We start from the raw sequence: 23228 nt of genomic DNA, 5'->3' as shown, positions 1-23228 counted from the left end.
AAACCAAATATTTACTGCTGCTGCCGTACTGCGTGAGAGTTTATTTTTTCACACTTAGAACAAAAACAAATTTAATGGAGTAACTAACGAGGTCTGGATTATTTTGGTCACTGTGCTTAAGGGAAGGATTGTCCTTGCAATATTGAAAATGAATAATGTGGATAGTTAGAAAACACACGTTTGTGAGTCTCGTTTTCTTTTTTTTTTCTTCAATGCTTCATGTTCACAAACACCTGCTGAATGGAGGTTGCAGGGCAGTGACAGCACCTGCCAGACACTGAAAAGCAATGGATTCAGGCCAAGGTGGCCGAGGGGAGAGGGGCTGCAGCACCCTGCTTGCTGTGCTTGGGGTCTGGGGCAGGAGTAGCCACTAGTCTTTGGCAATTGGGGATGTAAGAGACACGCTTTCATTACTGTGCTGATTTGAATATGCTTGGTCCAGGGAGTGGCACTACTAGGAGGTGCAGCCTTGTTGGAGTCATTGTGCCTTTGATGAGGGGGTAGGCTTTGAGACCCTCCTCCTAGGTGCCTGGAGACAGTTTCCTCCTGGCTACCTTTGGATGAAGTTGTAGAACTCTCTGCTCCTCCAGCACCGTGCCTGCCTGGATGCCACCATGGTTCCTACCATGATGATAATGGACTGAATCTCAGAACCTGCAAGCCAGCCCCAATTAAATGTTGTCCTTTATAAGAGTTGCCTTGGTCATGGTGTCTCTTTACAGCAATGGAAACCTTAACTAAGAAAATTACTAAACCACTCTTAAAACTCACTGTGCATCCTGGAGGGAAGATTAGACATCTAGGTACTGATTCTGCACACATGTCAGGCCTCAAAAAGTTGGCTCTCTGATCCGATCCTTCCCACACAGCGGGAGTCTTAAGGTCTTACATGAAGAACAGCTCTTGACTGACTCCTCATTTGTTACATGAGGCAAGAGCAAACATTACACAGGTGCTTGACTGGGATGCTTGAATAAGAGAAAACTCCTTAAAACATGGTAATATTTGATACTAGTATTTACCTTTCTGGGTATTTTTTTTAATGAAAACATTCTGCTAGTTGTGGAGGATATGAACTCAAGCAGTCAAAGGGAAACACGTGTATCTGAGTGTTTAGGAATTCACGCATGTATTAAGTAAACAATGGCTGCCTTCATCGACGACATTGCATTCTCACAATGACATTATGAAGTAGACATTGCAAGCTATCCTTTGTCCATAGATGATGTCACTGCATGGGTGTTACTTTTTCAAATTCATGTGGCTAGAATCTCTGCCTGGTTTCATGTTCAAATGTTGTCTAGTCTCTTATTCTTCAGGGATCTCACACCAGAGGTGGGTCCTGGTGAAACACATTCAACAAAATAAGAGCAATGTATTCCCTACGTGTTAGCATGTGGACTCTGAGGGCCACATCTCCTTAGAGGGTATATGTGTACCTTCCTGAGTATAAGGTGACAGCCAGAGACAGCTTCTTAAGGCAAAGGAGCTCTCACCAGTCTCCTGAAGAGCACAAATGAGAAGGAAAGGTGGCCCCAAGGAAGATCTTCAGAGCAAAGGCATCTTGGTCAGTGTCAGTTTGAAATGTACAGGGCTATAGTAGCTGCTGTCAGGGTGGAGGCAATGGACCATCCATCCTGGCCAGGCAGAAGTCTCAGCACCTCTGAAACCAAAACAAAACAGGCACATTCAACCATGTTCAATCTGTGGGTAGCTGTGAAGATGGTTTATTTAAGAATATTGGATTTATCTATCAGGCACCAAGAAGTTACATCTAAGCTATTTGACATAAAGACTTTTAGACTTTTTGATGCTTTGAAACATAACATAGCCATATAGTCTTTTAGAGTCATAGCTTAAAGACTTAAAAGTTTGATAAAGAAATTTGATAAAAGGGTCCCCCCAAGAAACATGTCCAGGGGCCTTGCAGATATGGGGATTCATACTAATTCTTCCAAATGTTTTTCTTTGCCCATTGCCAAGAAATATGTAGGTATGGTTGAAATTAATTCTGGTGATCCCTGTACAGGAAGCAAGCCTGAAACCAAGAAAGAGAATGAAAATAATCGCAGCCCAGGACTCATATTAAATAAGCATTCCTAAGAACCAGAGTGTGGGACCATCTAAAATGTCTAAAGACAACATCTTGCAAATTTCATGCAGAGCCTTGTCTTCATGAACCATGGTCTCTCCAGCGCTGACAGCCTGATACCTGGGAGGCCTCAAAAGTCCGCGATGAGGTCACTATTCAATGATTTATTTTTCTTATGTCCCCTCTCATTTCAAGCACAGTTTTTATGCTTATATCTGTTTTCATTGAGCACAGAACAAACAAGCATGCAAGAGCCTTTGTGGGACAATTACTTGAAAAGAGTCCCAACTTTTATCTTCATTTTTATTTCTAGAAATTATTCTAAAGTAGTCAGCATATGGGAGACACAAGAAGCTGTCTTAAGGCAACAGAGCTGGTTTGAGGCAACTCACTCAATGAGATCTACTGACACATTTCATGTCCTATATACCTCCTAAGGGTAGTGGCCAGGAGCTTAAAGATGGAGAGTGAAGAAACAGATTCAGAAATTATCTCAGGACAACAGGTTTGTGAAGAGAACAGTTATCAGTTAAAGACAAATAAAGAAAAGTTAATAGAGATGGAAGAAAGCAGTGGGCAGATGGCCACACAAGCCCCACTTCATATTTTCTCCTACTGGGGAACATGATGTTTTGTAACTATCGCTTGATTTGTTGATATAAAGGAAGCCTTGGAAAGCAAAATCCATACTGCTTGCTCGAGTTTTGTATGGCCTGGGTAGTACATAGTCAATGCGGTATACAGAAAGGGATACACCCAGGTAGCCTAGTTGTGGGTCTGTGGATTTGATAATTGCTCAGAAAATGTACAGACTGGATTCTACTCCACAGGAAAATGTGGAAGCTTGACTAAGCCTCTTCACACCGCATGCCTGTATCTCTTCCTGTTTTTACTTTACACAATGAAACTCAGGTTCCTGCTGTTCTCAACCAAGTTTCTACAGGTTCTACAGGGATGGAAGGTTCACGGGCATGCCTTGGATCCAGAAATGAGTCCGAGAATCTCTCAAGCATTAGACACCAACAGACATGCTACCGTGGAAGGGAGAAATCTCACAGGGTTTCAACCCTAGATAGAGACCTGCAGGCAACCACAGAATTCTGAAGGCAGGACATTTTAATTTCAAAAAAATTATACACATACATACATACATGCATACATACATACATGATGGTGGTGGTGATTTCAGAAGGTGTGGCCAGAGTGAGAATAGACCTCATAGGTTCATATGTTTGAATACCTGGTCTCTGTTAGTGAAACTATTTGGGAATGATTAGAAGTCATGGACTTGTTGGGGGAGGTGTGTCCCTGGGTAGTAGACTGTGAGGTTTCAAGATTCTTATCCCATTCCTAATCTCTCTCTCCCTCCTGCTCCCTCTTTCCCTATCTTGCCCCTCCCCTACCCCTCCTCTCTCTCTCCCCCTTTTTCCCCTTGCCCCCTTTCTTCTTCCCTGAGCCCCCTCTTGGATCATGACTGCCTCGCTGCTTTCCATGCTCCCCATCGGTATGGTCACAGACTCACCTTCTGAAACCGTAAGCCCTAAATAAACTCTTCCATGAGTTCCCTTGCCCATAGTGTCTGCACAGCAATTGAAAAGTGATGACCATAGTGTCTACTCTAGAAGAAATGAAATGTTGTTTAAAATAAGCCTTGTAGGAAGGAGGCATCAGATGGTGTGTATGGGAGGCATCAGATGGTGTGTATGGGAGGCGTGTGTGGGAGATGGTGTGTATGGGAGGCGTGTGTGGGAGATGGTGTGTATGGGAGGCGTGTGTGGGAGATGGTGTGTATGGGAGGCGTGTGTGGGAGATGGTGTGTATGGGAGGCGTCCCAGTGAGTGTTCTTTTGATGTGAAGAAATGCAATGACCGTGACAGTTCTTGTAAGAGAAAGCATTTAATCGGGGCTGACTTAGAGACCAGAGGTTGAGGCAACAAACAGTAAAGGGTAAATTCCATGCTTCCCGTCTTCCAGTCCAGTTCCCTTTCTTAATCAAAGGCACAGTGTGCAAGATGGAATTCCTCAGGCTGACACTGTTCTGGTCCCCAAGGGGCCTTAGGAATGTAGAGTGAAGTCAGCCTGAGATAGAAGGACTCCATGCACAGGAAGGAGGCTGTAGTTGAGTTTGTACAGTGCCTGCCTTTTATGCAGAAGACCCTGGGTTCTACTCCCAGAACCACATTCATGGTGCATACCAATAATGCCAGTATGTTCAAAGCAGGGGTAGGAGGTCAGGAGTTCAAGACTATCCCAGCCTCACAGTGAGTTAGAGGCCACATGAGACTCCAGTTTAAAAAAAAAAACAAAAAACAAAAAACAAGCAAAACTGATGCTGAACAGGTGACCTATGGACGAAGGGCAGGTCACATGAGTATAGGACTGGCGTTCAGGTTCCCAGAACCCACATAACTGTTGTATGGGTAAGGGGCTACACCTGTAAAGGCATGGGACACGTCTGTAATCCAGTGCTCAGATGGCAGAGACAGATCGGCAGAGCAAGCTGGCTGGCTGACTTGTCACATTAGCTGAGCTCTGGTTTCAACAGAGAGACCTTGTGTCAGTGAATAACATGGAGAGTGATTGAAAAAGACTCCCAGCTCTTGATCTACACACACACACACACACACACACACACACACACACACACACACACACACACACACAGAGAGAGAGAGAGAGAGAGAGAGAGAGAGAGAGAGAGAGAGAGAGAGAGAGAGTAAAAAAGGGGGAAAGATTGTTGATATACAACTTGTGGTTGCAGACATCAATATTTTTTAAGGTTTCTGCCATTTAAAAAAGAAGCTTAGAAGTCATTCCTTTAGAGAAGAGGAGGAAATTTTATGTTTCTCATTTTTTTCTCCTCCCTGAATGTCCATGTAAGCATACTAGTGGGAAGATTAAATTTTTTCCTGCTCTCTTGCTTTGGATTTAACTCTAGAACAAGAGACTAGCTGCCTCACCATGCAGCAAATCCTTCCCATAATGCACCACACAGCAATACAGTTGTGTAAAGTCCTTCCTGCAGAGCCCGGAAGATCACTGTCAGCAGCTCTCAGGCAACAGGGGGCTGGTGAAGAGTCCAGAGCAGGGGGGTACTAAGGTCTTTCTAAGGAGATAGCAAGGAGCTGTCTCGGGGGGGGGGGGTCAGATGGTGCAGAGGGCAGGGCTATTAGGATGTCCACATTGCAGAAAACAAAAAACAAAAACCAAAAGACCTCAGCTATAGTCTAAGCTTTGTCGAATAGCAGGACTTCTGGAGCTGACTCGTTTACAAACAAGACTACCAGGGCCACACAGAAGGCAGTCATGTGACTCACGTTGTCTCTAGGCTATCACCTCGAGTCTGTTTCGGGGGTCTCTATTGTCTAGCAGATGCCTGAAAAACAGACTCACCCTTTAGTGACAGAGGAGAACTCAGGCAGAGATTACTGGGCAGAGAGGCTCCTGCTTGCACGTTTGCATTGCTTCTCACCAAGAGAGTCGCAGGCGTTATCAATCGCCCCGTTTACCGTTACCCGTTTTCTCTTCTCTTGTCAGAGGCATCACTGGTCACAAAAGGCTGCTCACGAACAGCCTGGGATTGTAACAGCCCGTGATTGTGGTTTCTGTGCATCTGTGAGGAGAGTAACACAAGGAGGTTTTGGGGTGGGGTGGGGGGCAGGGTGGGGTTGGGCACCTGGGAAGCAACTGCTCTGTCTGCTCAGAGCCCAACTTTTCCCAGAGTTTCAAGCGAGGCTCCCAGGAGGGGTCAATGTCAAGTTTACAGCGTCCCTCCTGGCTCTGAGTGGATTCTCTCTCCAGCCTTCCCTACTAACCTCTCCCTCACTGGCCTCCTAAGAAGCCAGGCCAAGTGTTCCGTTAATGCAAACCTAAAATGTCGACCTGAAGAATAGTTAGCAATGGAAATAAATACTCTCCTGGTAATAGATTGGATAAGAGGTCTCGGTCACCAGTGCCCCTGCCTCCCCACCGTGTGTGCGCGCGCGCGCGCGCGCGCGCGCGTGCGCGTGTGTGTGTGCGCGCGTGTGTGTGTGTGCGCGCGCGTGTGTGTGTGTGTGTGTGTGTGCGTGTGTGTGTGAGAATGTGTGTGTCGAGGGGGTGTATTCAGGTACACCTGTATATGCATGTGTGTGGAAGTTAGAAGTCAGACACCTTCCACCATTTTTTTAAGGCTGACTGGCCGTGCAGCTCCAGGCGTTTGCCTATCTCTGCAACCCCAGCACCACAGTGACACACTCATGGCACCACCCCTGGCTTTTATGTGGTTCCTGGATTGGAACTCAGGCAACGACCATGCAAGAGTCCCAGCACTGAGTCAGGACTGATCTCCCGGGATGCCCACCTACTCAGAGCCCCAGCTTCCTTGTGTGGCCGCAAGTGTGCAGAATGAGATCTAGGCTTCAAGGATCCTAAACTCTCCACCAGTCCCCTTCCTCAGACTCACAGCAACCCACGCTGCGTCTTTGCGGAAAGACGTGCACCTTGAATTGTTCTAAAGCAGCTTGTCCTGAACTCAGGAGCTTCACAACACATCCTTGTCTGCATCCTCTGGCACACTCCATGGAACTGTTCTTCCTTCATTTCCTCGCTTCCAATGACTGTGAATCTTTTTTTCTAACTTCATCATCACAGCGAGGCCAGAGGCCCATGAATATCCAAGCCACCTTCCAATTCACAGGCGTTCTTGGTGTTCGGCATAGAATTCAGGACAATGCTGAGGGCTGAAAGCGCAGCAGAAATTTATCCAGCATCCTAATGTTCTTCCATTTCCCCGGGGGCCTCTGTTGATTGGCGCTCGGATCCTCTTACTTTCTGCAGATCTTGGGTCTTTTTTCTTGGGTCGGAGGACTCAGGGCAAGGTTCGCTTCAGAAGAGACTAAGCACACAGAGGAGGCTTTCTTGTCAGCAGACCCAAGACAGAAACTTCTTTTTACCCTCCAAGAAGAATACGCTCGAGAGAATATTCTCAGGAGGTGTCGTCAGTGGCTTTTGTTTTTGTTACTCCAAACCGGCAAGTGACATTTTGGTACAGAGGATAAATGTTTCCATGGAGTAGGGCCAGAGTGGGGACCAGTTGTTCTAGAGCGAACCTTCTCAGAGTAAAACACCACAGAGCTTTAGCAAACTGCAGAAGGCCAGTCCTGCTCTGTTCTTGGAGCCTGATGGTGTGTGCGTGCACCTGTGTGTGAGTGTGTGTGGTGTGTATGTGTGAGCATTTGTTCATATGTGTGCACGTGTACGTGTATACATGCGTGTGTGTGTGTGTGTGTGTGAGATGTGTGTTGGGGCATGTATGTGTCACAATGTGTATGTACAGGACGGAGGACAGCTTGTAGAGTCAGCTCTCTTCTTTTACTTTCATGTGGGTTCTAGGTCTGGGATGATGAGGCCCACACAGCCAGCACTTTACCCACTGAGCAATCCTGCCAGCCCATCCCAACCATTTCAGTGGCATTAAGAACATCCATGTGTTGTGCAGAACCACCACCGGCATGCATATCTGAGCCCTCTTCCCTTGGCAAAGCTTAGCATCTGTGCCCACTGAAAGTCATGCCAGCGCCCTGCTTGACATTGGCCTTCTGGATTGGAGTGCTAGGAGTCTGACTGTGGCATTTCTCCATTTAGGATGAAGTTGCTTCCCCTGGCGCCATGTCTTCTGGATACCTCCCTGTTGAGGCTTATGCCTGAGTTCCTTCCTTTGTAACACATTATACATTGTGGCTTCTCGTTTTGTGCTTTTATGGGATCCCTGAGTGAGTGAAGAATGGGTCTCGGCATCTATGTCTGTTTCTTGTGCCTGTTCATGGGCTCTTTTTCTCTTTATCTGTTTTGTCCTATTCTCACCTGTTTGTGGGTGGTTTTTTTTTTACTATATTATGTTTATTGTATTATATTTATTATATTATATTGAATCATTGTCCCTTAGAAGCCTGTTTGTTTTCTAATAACAGACAGAGGGAGGTGGGGAGGAATGGGAAGGAGGAGAGGGAGAAAACCCATGCTCAGGATATATTATGCGAAAACAAAATGTCCTCTCAATAAGAGAAGGGGAAAGGGGGACTTTTAAACTAAAGTTGAGAACAGAAACCTAATAAAGTCATTTAACAGAGCTTCTTCTAGGGAGGGACCCATGCCAGAAACTCAGGTCCACATAAAGAGAGAAAGTAGGAGAAGCAATGAAGTGTCCCTGTAGGTCAACTTGACGTGGACAGGGGAGCCTGCCAGGCATTTTCTTAGTTAATGGTTGACCTAGGAGGGCTCAGCACCCTGCAGGAGGTGCCACCCTGGGAAGAGAGCCCTGGAGTGTACAAACAGGCAAGCCGAGTAAGCCGGGTAAGCAGGTGAGCGGGTAAGTGGGTAAGCGGCGCTCCCCCATGGCTTCTGCTCCCTTCTGCCCGAGTCCCTTCCCTGACATCCCTCACTGATGGGCTGTGGCACAGAAGTATGAGTCAAGCAATCCCTTTCCTCCCTGCAATGTGTTTTACCTAGCACTAGAAAGCAAGCTAGGGCAATAGGTGACTTTCTTCACATTCATAGTTAACCTGTTGTTTATTTAAAACAACAACAATAATAATGATAATAATAGCAATGATAATAATAATTATAAATATGATTCATAGAGTCACATAATAATGGAAGAATGGCATTTTATTGTGTGACATGTAAGGGAGGAGTTGTGTACACTGTTGTGAGGGACCCACACTCCTGTGAAGTGGTGTGGAGCAGCGCTGTGTAAGGATGGGCTTAACCACATCCTTGCTTCTCAGCACCTAACTCCAGTTCCAGGGGGCACAACATCTCATCTGGCCTCTGTGGGCCTTTGGCACATATGCGGTACACAGACATACATGCAGGCAAACACTCATCCACATTAAATAAAAACCAATGAAATCCTTTAAAATGTGTTAAGATGCAAGACTTTATTCATTTAAGATGTTTTAATTTACAGAACATAAAAGCAAAGGCTGAAAAAAAAAACCCCTTAGGAAAACAGAGAAATCCATAAAGTATAGTGGGAAATGTTCATAGATTTCTTAGACGTTATGATGAAATAAGATTGACGTCCAGTGTTCCTCGTATAAGCAAAGATTTAGATGCCATGTCTTGTGCAATCATAGCTACAGCATTTGGATACATTCTAGGCCACACAGAAAGCATCAACAACTGTTTTACCCTTGCCATCGTAGCCAGGTACGGTGGCGTGTGCTGTAATCTTTGTACTCAGGAGTTTATAAGACAACCCCTATAACGCATTTGGTCACGGTCATCCAAACAGACTAACACGAGGCTGAATGCTAACACCAAGTATGAAACTGGGCTCACTAGCTTAAGGGACAGTATTAGATCAATGAACTTCATCTGTGCTTTCCTTTTCTTCTTAAACACGTTCGTAGAAATCCTAGTTGGGGAATCATGATTAAAATTAGAAATTAAATGTGTAAAATGGCTAAACACACTGCAGGAAAAACTGTAGAGTCAGTTTTCCTTTCTCTCTCTCTCTCTCTCTCTTTCTTTCTTTCTTTCTTTCTTTCTTTCTTTCTTTCTTTCTCTCTCTCTCTTTCTTTCTTTCTTTCTTTTTTTCTTTCTTCTTTCCTTCTTTCTTAAACCAACTTTACCCTTAATGTTGTACGTATATGAAAATTAGTAGTCACTCCTGTTTACAGCCCCTCCTGGACTGTTAATAGAGTGACCAAACTTGTTAGAGCAAAATATCAACCTGCGGATGCTCTTTTTATTTATGTATTTTCTGAAAATGCCTCGAAGTAGTAACTCTGACCAAAAAAAAAAAAAAAAAGCATAGTTTTTATGGCTGCCTGATATTGTCTTTTGTTATACCATGTAAGACTTTGAGAGGAAAATAAAACAAAGTTCTCTAAACCAGGGCATCAGTAAATTCTTTCCCTGTTCTACGTTTGCCTTCAAGGTCATTCCTGAAAACATTCAATAGAAACTTACCAAGTGGAAAATAAATTTTAAAGAGTTCTCAGAATGAACTTACACTGATATATTGTTCAGTATGGGGAGAAGGATTTGGCACACAGCACTCTGGGGATGTAAAACAGTGAACGTGTAAACCCTTGGCAATCTTCAGCTCTCCTTCTGGCCGAGTCACACCGAATTTTGTAAGCAAATGGGTGCACTGCCAGTTGGCCAGTGGGTGGCTTCGTAATACGCTGGCAGGGAATCACGCGTGTTCCAGACCTGGCGAGGCTTGGCGTGGCTAAGGGGCAGACGCTTGCGGATGCTTCTCACTAACTCACGGTATAAAAAGAAACAAGCATGGAGCGTCTCCTATACAAAACATTCGTTTCTCTCTTCGAGGGTTTTTAAAGTGCAAAAGAAACAGCTAACTTGAGGGTAACCGGGAAAGCTATGATTTAGAAAAGCATTTCGTTAAATTCTTAAACTCCCATCTTATATCTAGAAAATGGTGTCCTATTGTCCTCTTCAAAGACAAAATTGTCCTGACACTTGTTTGGGTATTTGCTGAACTTGGCCATTGTACCTGCAATGGTGAGATTTTTCTTTAAAGAGCCAGGATAGTGCTGTCTAAGACCACAATCTATCGGAGCCCTTAGCTTAGGATGCTGAGTCTACTGTTCTTCTTGTTAGCATTGGACACTGTGAGCCTAGCAGCGTTTCTGTCTCTGGGATGCTCAGACGCTTACTGCACAGTACGGGAAGCCAGAGGAGGCCTCTGTAAAATAATCATTACTTTGTGTTTTCATTTTGATGATAAACAAGTGCATTAATGAAATCAAAATAGTTTGAAAAAGCAATGGTAGATAGAATCAATTGACTACATAATGTGGCACACACAGCAGGCCAGACTTAGTCTGCTGCGCTGGTCAGAGTGCTTTCTATTGCAAGAGCACAAAACTATTCCATCGGAGCAACATTTCAGTGTTGGAAACTAGGATTTTCTTACCGTATGACACTGGATCTGTCACAGACTCCTAAGGGTTAGGAAGTTTACCTAGTGTTGAATGTGCATATCTCAGGACATCAATTATCACAATCATGGGTCAACACTTGATCCAATTTGCCCCCTAGAAGCATCTACACATTTAAACTGTAAAATCTTTAAATTCCTCGACAAGCTGATGCAGCCTGTGATAAGTAGAATAACACTAGTTAAGAAAACATGAGTGCACTCACTATTTAAAAAAGTACAGAGGTTCCTCAAAAAAAAAAGAGAAAAAAGCTCTGTTGAACACGACCTAGCCTGGGTATGAATGTCCAATAGAATTGAAAGCATCTTTTCTCCGTGCGTTATGTGTGCTTTCGCGAGAGGGCTTATGTGTGTATACCTGTATTTTAAAAGATAGTTGTAACTGCTTGGATATTGTTGATTCCATCTCCAGGAAAGGAAAGACTTGACAAGCGCAGACACGCAGCGACCGTCCATGGCCCACAAAGGTTCGTGCACCACAGGTGAGGCTCGCTGCTGCCTTCCTGTTTACAGTTTCCACTTGAAAAGTGACTCCAACGGGCTGGCAGCATCATCACAAACCTTCCGGACGAGCTTACTCGTCATCAGAAAGACCAGTGAATATAGGAAGAATGGGTGGTTGAAAGAACTGACCGTATGTTACCCTAGTTGTGTCGCTGTGTGTGTACCATATACAGTTCTGTCATTCCTTTGCAGACCTGAGGTTGAGCTGTTTCTTTTGGCAGCAAGACAGCAGCAGACTCCATTTATCTGAGAAGACATTCTAACTTCAGGAAGCAGAAAACACATTACTCATGGAAAAAAAAATACCCTTTTGTAACACCCCCCCCACACACACCCAACGTGGCTACCCAACGGGCACTGTCCAACAAACAACATCCTGGTGACACTGCTCGTTTGAAGAACTTCCTGCAAGCCAGCTTCAGCAAGTGGCTGAATTCCAGAGTTGGCTTGTCAGCCTAGGGAGGGGAAGGTTCACACCTGTGTAAGCCTGCTGCTGACTGATGGATATTCAAAAGCAAACCAAGCGGGTCACACCCACTCATCTGAGGAGCCCTGCTTCTTTTCCTAGTTCCCCGATCCCTCAGCCCCGCCCCTCCCTCCCTCCCCCCTCCCCTCTCCATGCCCTCCCCTACCAGAAGAGAAGGGAAAGGAAGGAAGAATTGCATTAAATTGTAATGTTTGCAGATAACTGTGGTCTAAAAGAACGAAGAGGAAAAGGTAAAGAAGGCGGCAGAGGAGGAAGAAGGTTCCAGCAGGGTTTGAGCAAGTAGGCGGCCTTCTGAATGCATTGGAAATGCGAGGGCTGATGAGTCTGGAAGGCTGCCTACAGGTTAGCAGGCCTCATTTCCAATCTCTGACAGCAATATGTGTCGTTCCACGCTTCATCCTTATTCTCCATGTTCAACACAAACCGGGGTCACTCTATATATGGAAATCACTGTCTCCAGGGCAAAAAAATTAAAAAAGGTGAGATTGCCGCTTTAACCTCACTGGCCTCAGAAAATATGTTTTAGTCTGATACATTATACTAGTAGGAATTATTTATCAAGAAGATACAAGCTTGATATTTCAGAAATAATGAGATGTTCTGGTTTTGCAGCTGAAATTTTATGGTCCACAGAGCATCAGCTATGAATCCAGGGGAATAAAGTAAACTTGCTGTGGGTGATAGACACTGTGCAGCCACAGAAAAATGCCCAAGGAGAGGGCAATATGAAACTTAGAACACAGGACCAGGCTTTCTAAAGCTAACGCCCCTTTGTCTCTAGGAGAGAAACTACATTTAAACTACATTTTAAGGAACGACAAAGGAGAATTAAAGAAAAGGCCCACACTTAAAACTCTCTCGGAAGTGCGCTCCTCGTGTTTTATTTGACAAAAAGACTTACAGGACAAGATAATTATAGAAAACACCACATGTTACACAAACTATTTACAAATTTACAGCAAAGCATTTGACCCCTGTGGGGTGCTCCATCCCTGACATAGAAACAGAGATGAGAAGCAGTGTCAAGAGCATGCAGGCATGATAATGTGTTCCTAGAAACGTCAATCTTGCTTATATATTTCTTGTCTGAAAAGTTTTAGTGAGGAGAAGCCATTCGGCCTATTTCGTCTACAGTAGTTAAACAAGGCTCCTCCTCGGGGAAGAATGGGGATCTTTGAGAAGCATCACAATTCTGCAGCACACAAAGCCAGGGTTGCCAGTCCCCACCCCCAAAGCCAAGCTATTTGAAACCTCCCATTGGTAATTCTGGTCTCCTCTGGGATATTTAGCCAACAAGTCTAATCAGAAGGGCTTTTCATTCAAGCTCACAGCCTTGAAAGGCATGCCTTCCCAGAACAGGATGTTAGCAAATAAATATCAATAATTAAAAAACCCCTGTAAACATAATTACCCAAAGTAATAAGGATACACCAGTCTCCCACAGACCTGCACAGTAGACTCCCATTCAGGGATTCCTAAAGCAGGAGATGTTGAGTTGGGTGATGCATTCGGTATAAACAACAGAATCATCTCTCAGAAAACCTAGTTTGTTTGTTTGTTTGTTTGTTCAGTTGAAATCAGAGATAGCTACACTCCCTTCACAAAGCTAGTATGAGAATCAAATTAGTTCCTATGGACATCGGTTACTATGAGCAGAACATTCAGATATCTCAGCATCTGTGTATGGGACAGATAAAGGGTGATTGCATGCTGTCACGCGTCTTCTGTAATGAAGATCGCTGTTTGACCCTCAACATCCATGTCTTCCTGGTCTCGGAATGCCTGGGTTCTAGCTAGCCAAATGGCTGCACGATATCAGGACTGTTGTATGGCTTCCTTTACAGCAAGAGGTAGCCAGATGTGGAGCCAACGGTATAGGCAGTGCCGCACATGCAGCTTCCAGGAGAGGTTCTGAATGTGCTCTGCACTCCTCTGTGGGTGAGATGGCTGGGACTGGGCCTCAGTCTCCTGGAGCTGGAGTGACAGATGGTTCTCAGCTGTCACAGCAGTGCTGGTAGTCAAACCTAGAACGGAGACAGGCAGAGTTATCATGAGTTAAGTCTCCAACACTGAAATGGTGTGTGTGTGTGTGTGTGTGTGTGTGTGTGTGTGTGTGTGTGTAGCAGAGGACAACCTCGGGTGTCAGAATGTGTCTATCTTATTTTTGAGACAGGGTCTCTGACTTGGAGTTTGCATGAGGCTACATTGGATGGCTAGTGAGCTGTACTGACCTAGCTGCTTCTGCCGCCCTAACACACGGGACTCCAGCACTGCTACCAGGCCTGGCCTTTTATACCAGCTCTGGGAAGTCTTTGTCATTCAAGGCAAGGGCTTCCCCCACTAACCATCTCCCCAGCCCACGTGTGGTTAATGTTTTTTAATTAGTGGTTAAGTGGTGAAGATGCCTGCTCTGGCTAATATCTCAAGAATATAAAGTCATTGGTGAGGCAGACATTTAGATATTAATATACGAAAAAAATTCTTCTCACACCAGGCATCTGTAAGTAAACAACAACCAAACCAAACCAAATCAAGCCAAACCAAACCAAACCACCAACAAACAACAAAAAACAAGCACCAGGTTTTATTTTTTAAAATGTCCGGCTTTCTCTTCCGGTCTCAGGCGCTGCGGGAGCCGCGGGTTACCGTGCAGACATGGCCAAGTCCAAGAACCACACCACACACAACCAGTAGCGCAAATGGCACAGAAATGGCATCAAGAAACCCCGGTCGCAAAGATACGAATCTCTTAAGGGGGTTGACCCCAAGTTCCTAAGGAACATGCGCTTTGCCAAGAAGCACAACAAGAAAGGCCTGAAGAAGATGCAGGCTAACAATGCAAAGGCAGTGAGTGCACGCGCAGAGGCCATCAAGGCCCTGGTGAAGCCTCAGGCCATCAAGCCCAAGATGCCAAAACGCCCCAAACTCAAGCGGCTGGCTTTCATCGCTCACCCTAAAGCTTGGGAAGCAGATTCGAAGCTACATGGCCAAGGGTCAGAGGCTCTGCCAACCGAAGCCTAAGGTCCAAACCAAGGCAGGAGCCAAAGCTCCAGCTAAGGCCCAGGCTTCAGCTCCAGCCCAGGCTCCCAAAGGTGCTCAGGCCCCCAAAGGTACACAGGCCCCTGTGAAGGCCCCATAGAAAAGGCTCCTGCCAGTGTAAAGACAGACGGACTGCTGTGACACACCTCCCCACACACTATTTGCAGATGACCAGTGTCCTAATCTGTTCTTACAAATAAACTCAGGCAAGATCTGTTAAAATAAAATAAAATAAAATAAAATGTCCGTGTCCTTGGGCCCTGCCTTTACCGGAAGTAAAATTGGCTAGAATGAGTGTCAAGAAGAAAAGGAAGCAACGTCCAAGAAAAACTGAAACAGCTTCTGCAGGACAGCTTTTGGAGCGTGCAAAGATATAGAGGTCTATGGTCCATAAATGATCCCGTGAAACGTGCTCATAAGCCAGGTGATTTTTTTTAACATAACAGTCGTTGTGAGCCAGATGTTTCATCAGACACAGCAACAAACATGATTTGGAAATGTGAAAATGTCTATTTTATCATGTATTACTTATATGACATCACTGGGATTTTATTGATGGTCACTTATATATTTTATTCTACATTCAATTTTACAGCTCATTTTAAAAATTATACTTTTCAAAATGTTGTATTTCGTTCACGATGCTGCTATTGGCTACCTACTCAAATGATATAGTCTTCAGCTTGCCATAAGTACAGTCATACATCTTAATTAGTCATTTACTATCAGTGTGACACAATTGAAAGTCACCTTGGAAAAGGTGACCTCAGCTGAAGAATTGCCTCCTTCGGATTGGTCTGTGGCCATGTCATGAGAGATTGTTTTAATTGATGCTTGGTGTGTAAGGGCCCAGCCTACTGTTGGCAGCACCATTCCTACTCACGTGAGCCTGTGCTATATAGAAAAGTTAGCGGAGTCTTAACTAGGGTCACCTTCGAATCCTCACAGGAGCCTCCCCTATCCCAAGTCTCCAGCTTGTCCAAAGATATCCGCCCATCGATCTCTCTTCTCTCTTCACACCCTCTCTCGCACACACTCTTGTTCCCCTCCCTAGCCTCTCTTCCACCCAGTTCTCCATCTACTTCCAATGTCTATTTTATTTCCCCTGCTGAGTGAGAGTCAAGCATCATCCCTTGGGTCCTCGTTGTTGCTTAGCTCATTTGGGTCTGTGAATTGTAGAGTGGTTGTCCTGTAGTTTATGGCTAATATTCAATTATAAATGAAAACTGTTGTAGTAAATATTTAATCTCACTCTGGGGTTTCTACCCTGCCTTTGATTATTCAGTTCCCAGATAAAAGACACAACACTTTTACATTTATAATAAGCCTTTCAAGTATGAGATTTGGTTAGATATCTACCATCTAATCTATTAGAATCTACTCCCTATCAAGAACCCGAAGTCAAAACTTTCCATGTTCCAACTTGGGCCACTCTTCACTCCCTCATGGCCACGTTTTCATGATGCACATACCCCCTGGTGTCTTCTCTCTCCACCTTCCTCTTCTCCCCTCATGGTCCTCCTCAGACCCCTGCTTGGGAACCAGAAACCCCACCTACCTCTCTTCTGCCCAGCTCTAGGCTGTTGGCATCTTTATTCAACCAACAGAATTAAATTTAGGCACATACAGCATCGTCTGAGGATTCTCTCTTTCCTGGGGCAATCAGGGCCATGTTTAGCATTACAATACATGACAACAGACCAATCCTCAACAGCGTATATGCCATGCATGTCCTTCTGGGTCTGGGTTGCCTCACTCAGGATGATATTTTTTAGCTACCCTCTTGCCTGCAAATTTTATGATGTCTTTTTTTTAATAGCTGAATAATAATCCATTGTATAGATGTACCACATTTTCTCTATCCATTCTTTGGTTGAGGGACACCTAAGTTGTTTCCAGTTTCTGGCTATTACAAATAAAGCCACTATGACCATAGCTGACCAAGTGTCCTTGTGGTAAGGTGGAGCATCTTTTGGGTATATTCCCAGGAGTGGTACAGCTGGATATTGAGGTAGAACTATTCCCAATTTCCTGAGAAATTACCAGATTGATTTTCAAAGTGGATATGGAGCCTGAAGTCATCACCTCCTATAGCCAGGTGGAACTTTCAGTAGAGGGAGGGCGACATGAACCCCACGCACAAAACCTTTGACCCAAAATGTGCTGCCCTGCCTACAAAATGTACAGGGATTAAGATGGAGCTGAGATTGAGAAAATGGCCAACTTCATCGCATGGCACAAAGCCAACCCCTAACATTATTAATGATACTCTGCTATGCTTGCAGACAGAAGCCTAGCACACTTGTCATTTGAGCGGCTTCATCCAGCAGCTGATGGAAACAGACTCAGAGACGCACAGCCTAACATTAGGCAGAGATCAGGGAGCCCTGTGGAAAAGTCAGGGGAAGGTTTGAGGGAACGAAAGGGGTCAAGAACGCCACAAGAAGGCTTCCAGTGTCAACTAACCTGGACCCATGGAGGCTCACAGAGACTACACACCAATCAAAGAGCAGGCATGGAGTAGACCCAGGCACCTTACACGTGTGTAGCAGATATGCAGCTTGGTCTTCATGTGTGTCCCCCAACAAGTGGAGTGAGCAATCTCTGACTCAGACTCTGTTGCCTGCCTTTGGATCCCTTTTCTTTAACTGGACTTCATTGTGTGGCCTCGGTAGGAGAGGATGCGCCCAGTCCTGAGGAGACGTGATGTGCCAGCATGAGTTGGTACTTTGAGGCTGGTGGTGGGGCTCTCGTTCTCTTCAGAGAAGCAGAGGGAGAGATGGGAGAAGGGGGTGGAAGGGAGAGGGGAAGGAAGGAGGCTGTGATCGGGATGTAAAACAAATATATAAATTAATTAGTTTTTTTTTTTAAAGAAGAAGACAAAGAAAAAAACTTGCTGAGATCAAGACAGAGATTTTCTAGAGCTTCTGCTGGACTCCTTGCCTTAACTTCCCCCAGTGATGGACTGTGACTTTGTGAGCTGAAACACATCCCTCTTCTTCCCCAGTTGCTTTTGGTTGAAGTCTTCTATGGCATCAACAGAGAGCAAATGAGAATATCACATGACACAATTCTTTTTCCAGTAAAAAATGAAGACATACATCAGAAATCTTTAGTTTTCTTAAAAAAAAAAAAAAAAAGACGGCAGCTATGATTGACATTGTAGGCTTCTCCGACGTTAAGTATAGCCTGGGATTTACCCAAGGTGACAAGCAGGATAAAAGCCAACACAGCAGAGGCCGGAGAGCAGGGAGGCAGAGAGTCTGTTTTTTTTGATAGCGTCACTGAGAGGACCAATGAATGCTCTCAGTCACCAGCCTCCAAACTTCTTTTCAGTGGGAGAATAATAGGCCTTTACTTGTTTAAGCTCATACTGTTGGGTTTTTGTTGCGTGAGGTCAAAGACGATCTTAACTGATAGACTCTCAAGCAAATGAGGTAAAAAAATAAAAAGAACCTAAAGACGTTTCTCAATTACTCTGTACCCACTGTGCCCATAGATGAAAACTTGTAATTATTTTGGTAGACAATTGTGAACCTTACACATGGGCTTACACTCCAGTCTCCATGAAGTAAAATGTAGAAATATTTACATGTGCAGTCTAGTACAGAGACACTAAAGGGCTTCTGTCCTAGTTTTGTTACTGAGGATGTTATAAAAAAAAAAAAACACCCTCATGAGATCAGTTTAGGGGAGAAATGAGCTATGTAGCTCACAACTTAGGATTATAGTTTATCCATACAGGAAAACTGCAGGGGAGTTCCAGCCAGCTGTTCACGTCACATGCACAGTTCAGATCAGAGAGAGAAGAGTGCGTGCTCACCTGCTTCCTTGCTCGCTCTCAGTTAAGAGTCCTCCAGTCTTACACAGGGCAGGACCCTGTGCCTAGGGAATGGTGACTCCCAAAGTGAGCTGGGTCTTGACGAATCAGTTTGTTTGTTTGTTTGTTTATCTTGACAGTGTTTCTCTATGCAACCCTGGCTGTCCTGAAACTCACTCTGAAGACCAATCTGGCCTCTAACACAGAAATCTGCCTGCCTCTGTCTCCCGAGTGCTGGGATTCAAGGCGTGTGACACCACCTGACTCACATCAATTAATTTAATTAAGAAAGTCTCCTCACAGACACATCCACAAGCCAACTCGAAATAGTCAGTCCCTTACCTGAGACTCTCTCTAGGTTGTGTCAAGTTGAGGAATAAAGGTACACATTTCAGCATCCGAGGTGGATGAAGAAGCTAGAAAATGTTCTGAATGAATACTAATGAGTAGAGAATTCCTAGCTGAGACTGGGAATATAAAACGCACACATTCTACCCAAAGACTGCCTATAGGAAAGACATAGCCAGCCTCCTGATAGCTTTGCTCCTTCATAGGAATGGTCAACCATGAGTCATCAGACACGTGAAGAAAGCCATCAAATGAAGGATACGCAAACAGTAAATCTGATCAGGAGAAAGCACGAGCGATTTAAGGAACAGAAAAACAAAAGAAGAGATAAAAGGACAAAGGACAGAAACAAATCTGCTATAGACTCTTTGACAGAAGAAGATAATTCATCCAGGAAATGAAAGCAAAATTATCTTTAAACATAATAGGAAACATTTGAAATTCTAAGGCTTAATTGTTGAAATAAATACACTAACAATATTTGAGGAATAGCTGAAGAGTAAAAACATGGAAGGAGAAAGGAAAAGACTAATTTTGAGACAAGAAGTAGGAGGCAAAGAGTGAAGAGGTAGGGAGTAAGTTCAGGCTAGCATGATGTGGTTTGTAGGAGTTCTAAAAGTGAAAGTGGAGATTAAGAGATTAGGAAAACCATGGTGGTAGCAGCAAAAACAGGCGATGATTCTCTGGAGCTTAAGGGAAGCCCAGCATCTGAAATATCAAGGGCCCACTCAGCAACAAGGAGAGCACACAGGACGTTCCCACTTCCGGACAAGCATTAACAACTGCAGAGTGCCAAATAGCACAGGCATGTGTGTACAACGCTCAGTGAGAAGAAAAGGAGAGCATTTATAAACAGCAGTTCTGGGGATGGTGAGATCTGCTCTTCTGAAGGTCCTGAGTTCAAATCCCAGGAACCACATGGTGGCTCACAACCATCTGTGACAAGATTTGACTCCCTCTTCTGGTGTGTCTGAAGACAGCAATGGTGTACTTTAAATAAATAAATAAACAAACAAATAAACAATCTTTTTCAAAAAAATAAAACAAAACAAACAAAAAAACGACAGTTCTACACTTTCATCAGCCTCCTTGTAAGTAACCCTAGAAGTTAAGAGCCAGTGGGTAATGCATTTAGGTATCTTTTTTAATGGATTCCTATACCCTATACTGCAAAAGTTATTTTTGCCTATCTTTTTTTTTTTTTGAGAAGCAGTTTGAAAATATGCTCCAGTCAAATGAGGACGTAAACCCAAAGAGGGGAGAACCACATCTGATCACGGAAGTCCAAGGAAGAAAGCTGCACAGAAGACAACTGCTCCAGGCCCGTGCACATGCATTCAGGGTTTGTTAAAGGGAGTCCACTGGATGGGTAGAAAAGTTAAGCGGTGGGAAGAACGAGGTAATTTTGTTTCTTTGTTTGATATTTGGTTGTGTCTGGATGCACACATGCCATGGTGAGACGGTTAGAGGATGTCTTGTCTTCTTCTTCCACGATGTGGGGCCCAGGAATGGAGCTCAGGCTTGGCTGTAAGCAGCCTTACCACCATCTCACCAGCTACAATTCGACGATTTGCAAAACACAGAATAAAGACTAAACATTTCAGAGTTGTAAAAGTAAAAAAGATTAACACAAAGAAGCGAGAGTCTGAATGTGAAGCCAGCAGTCCCAAAAAAACATAGAAGTTGGTAGACTTTATGAAAAAACATTAAACGGCTTCTAAATAGGATGAGTGGAGAGATGACACACGCAAGAATACTCTAGGGTGGAATACGGTTCTTCTCTCAGCCAGGAGAGTCTGTCAAAAGTGCACAAAGAACCAATAGCTGTGCAAAGCAGATAGAAATGTAGCAAGCTTTGCATTAAATCACAAAATGTCATAAAGAGGGTCTCGTTCTAATAATACTTCCCGGGGAGAGTTGGGAACTTAGATTCGGAACTACAGAGAAGAAAGTAAGACCCTGCCACAACACTAGCATCTATAGTAAACAATCAAAAAGCAAACAGAAAACAGGGCCAGTAAGATGGCTCAGCAGGAAAAGACTCTTGCTGCCAAGCCTGACAGCCAGAGGTCTATCCCCAGGACCCACAGGGAGGAACGATAGAACAGATTCCTTTTTGTTTTGTTTTGTTTTTCGAGACAGGGTTTCTCTGTATAGCCCTGGCTGTCCTGGAACTCACTCTCTAGACCAGGCTGTCCTCAAACTCAGTATTCTCCTGCCTGTGGCTCCCAAGTGCTAGGATTAAAGGCTTGCACCACCACTGCCCGGTGAACAGACTCTTTCAAGTTGCTCTCTGACCTACTCAAATATATACCACCTCCTCATACACATTAATTAAATAATTAATTAAAAAAAAAGCACATTGTAGGCAACAGAAATTTGGAGGTAAAGATTAGGGAGACCACAGAGAGGGGAGAAAAGTCAAGTCAGAAGATGTGGCTCACTGTTTCCAAGAGATAGCAGGAAAAATAGAAGTCTCAGCACACTGGCTAACTCACAGACCTAAGTTAATGACGAAATAAGGGTAGAGAGCGCATAAATATGGAGGGAAGAACTGTAACTGAAGCCAGATTTGGAGAACTAAGGAAACGGAAGAGAAAAGCATCTTCGAAGAAACCACTAGAGGAAAAGTAAAGAAGGAGTGAAATGAACCCGTGAGGTGGAGCCTTTTGCAAAGTCAGGAAAAACTGGCCCATCTCTTTTCCCACGGAACTTCAGGAGCTTAGGTTTTGTTTCTTACTCTAGAGGAGGCCTCTAGGTCGCCATGGTAACTGGACAGAAGTTGATGAGGGCTATTCGAGTGTTTGAATTTGGTGGACCAGAAGTGCTGAAGCCCCAGTCCTACGTGGTCGCTTCTGTTCCACAGAGCCATCAGGTCCTAATCAAAGTCCAACCCCACAGTTGAAAACCTGCTATACCCTACACTCCGGGCTCTGATGTGGCGGGGATCATAGAATCTGTTGGAGACAATGCGTGTGCTTTCAACAAAGGCGACAGGGTCTTCTGCCCCAGCAGTCTCTGGTGGGTACGCAGAATTTGTTCTCGCAGCCGATCACACTATCTACCTGCTGCCAGAGATGCTGGGCTTCAGGCAGGAGGCTGCCCTGGGGATCCCGTACTTCATGGCCTGCCGAGCTCTGTTCCGTAGTGCCGGTGCGCAAGCTGGGGAAAGCGTGCGGGTTCTCGGGGCCAGCGGAGGAGTTGGATTAGCTACATGCCAGATTGCCTGAGCTCAAGGCTTAAAGGTTTTGGGCACAGCTGGTTCTGAGGAAGGAATAAAGCTTCCTCGTGAAGCTTTTAATAGAGTCCACGAAGTGTTTAATCCCAAAGAAGCCAACTATCTTGATAAAATCAAGACGTCTGTTGGTACAAGGGTTGATGTGATGGCTGAGATGCTGGCGAATGAGAACCTTAGCAATGACCTGAAGCTTCTATGGTACAGAGGACGGGTCACTGTTGTTGGTTCTAGAGGTCCCATTGAGATAATCCCAAGGATCACTTTGGCAAAAGAGACAAGTATAATTGGAGCCTCTCTCTTTTCAAGCACGGAGGAGGAATTTCAGCAATTCGCAGGCATCCTCCAAGCAGGAATGGAAAATGGTCAGGTGAAGCCTGTTCTGAGTATCCATTGGAGAGGGCGGCGCGAGCCCATGAAGATACCATCCACTGCAGTGTGAAGACCGGGAAAATGATTCTCCTCTTATGAGACCTGTGTCACGGGGACACCTTCGTCCCCATGTCTCTGCTGCACCAAGTGCTCATTTGATTGAGGTTCACGTATTAAAAACAAGGCTTTAGGGAGTAGACACAGTGGAGTGACATAACTGCAGAGAGCAGTGTGCCCAATGGGGTCTTTGCATGCATCACAAACCTCGTTTCCTTTCCTTTGGTTGGTTGGATGTTTTTGTTTTGTTCTTGAGACAGGATCACTCTCCACAGTTCATGCTGGCCTTGAACTCACCGTGAACTTTCTGACTCAGCGTCG

The 23228-nt window shown here is 44.7% G+C and overlaps 2 pseudogenes; both read left to right on the top strand.

The window, feature by feature from the left end:
• Window positions 1–14691: 14691 nt before the first annotated feature.
• Window positions 14692–15245, top strand: LOC110309807 (large ribosomal subunit protein eL29 pseudogene; annotated as a pseudogene).
• Window positions 15246–21975: 6730 nt separating this feature from the next.
• LOC110309806 (zeta-crystallin pseudogene) lies at window positions 21976–22949 on the top strand (annotated as a pseudogene).
• The last annotated feature ends 279 nt before the right edge of the window (window positions 22950–23228 follow it).

The sequence above is a fragment of the Mus caroli genome, unplaced genomic scaffold (assembly GCF_978045245.1).
Source record: "Mus caroli unplaced genomic scaffold, Mus_caroli_1 scaffold_12, whole genome shotgun sequence".
NCBI lineage: Eukaryota > Metazoa > Chordata > Mammalia > Rodentia > Muridae > Mus > Mus caroli.
The sequence above is the reverse complement of the archived record's forward strand: the minus strand, read 5'-3'. Positions and strand labels throughout refer to the sequence as shown.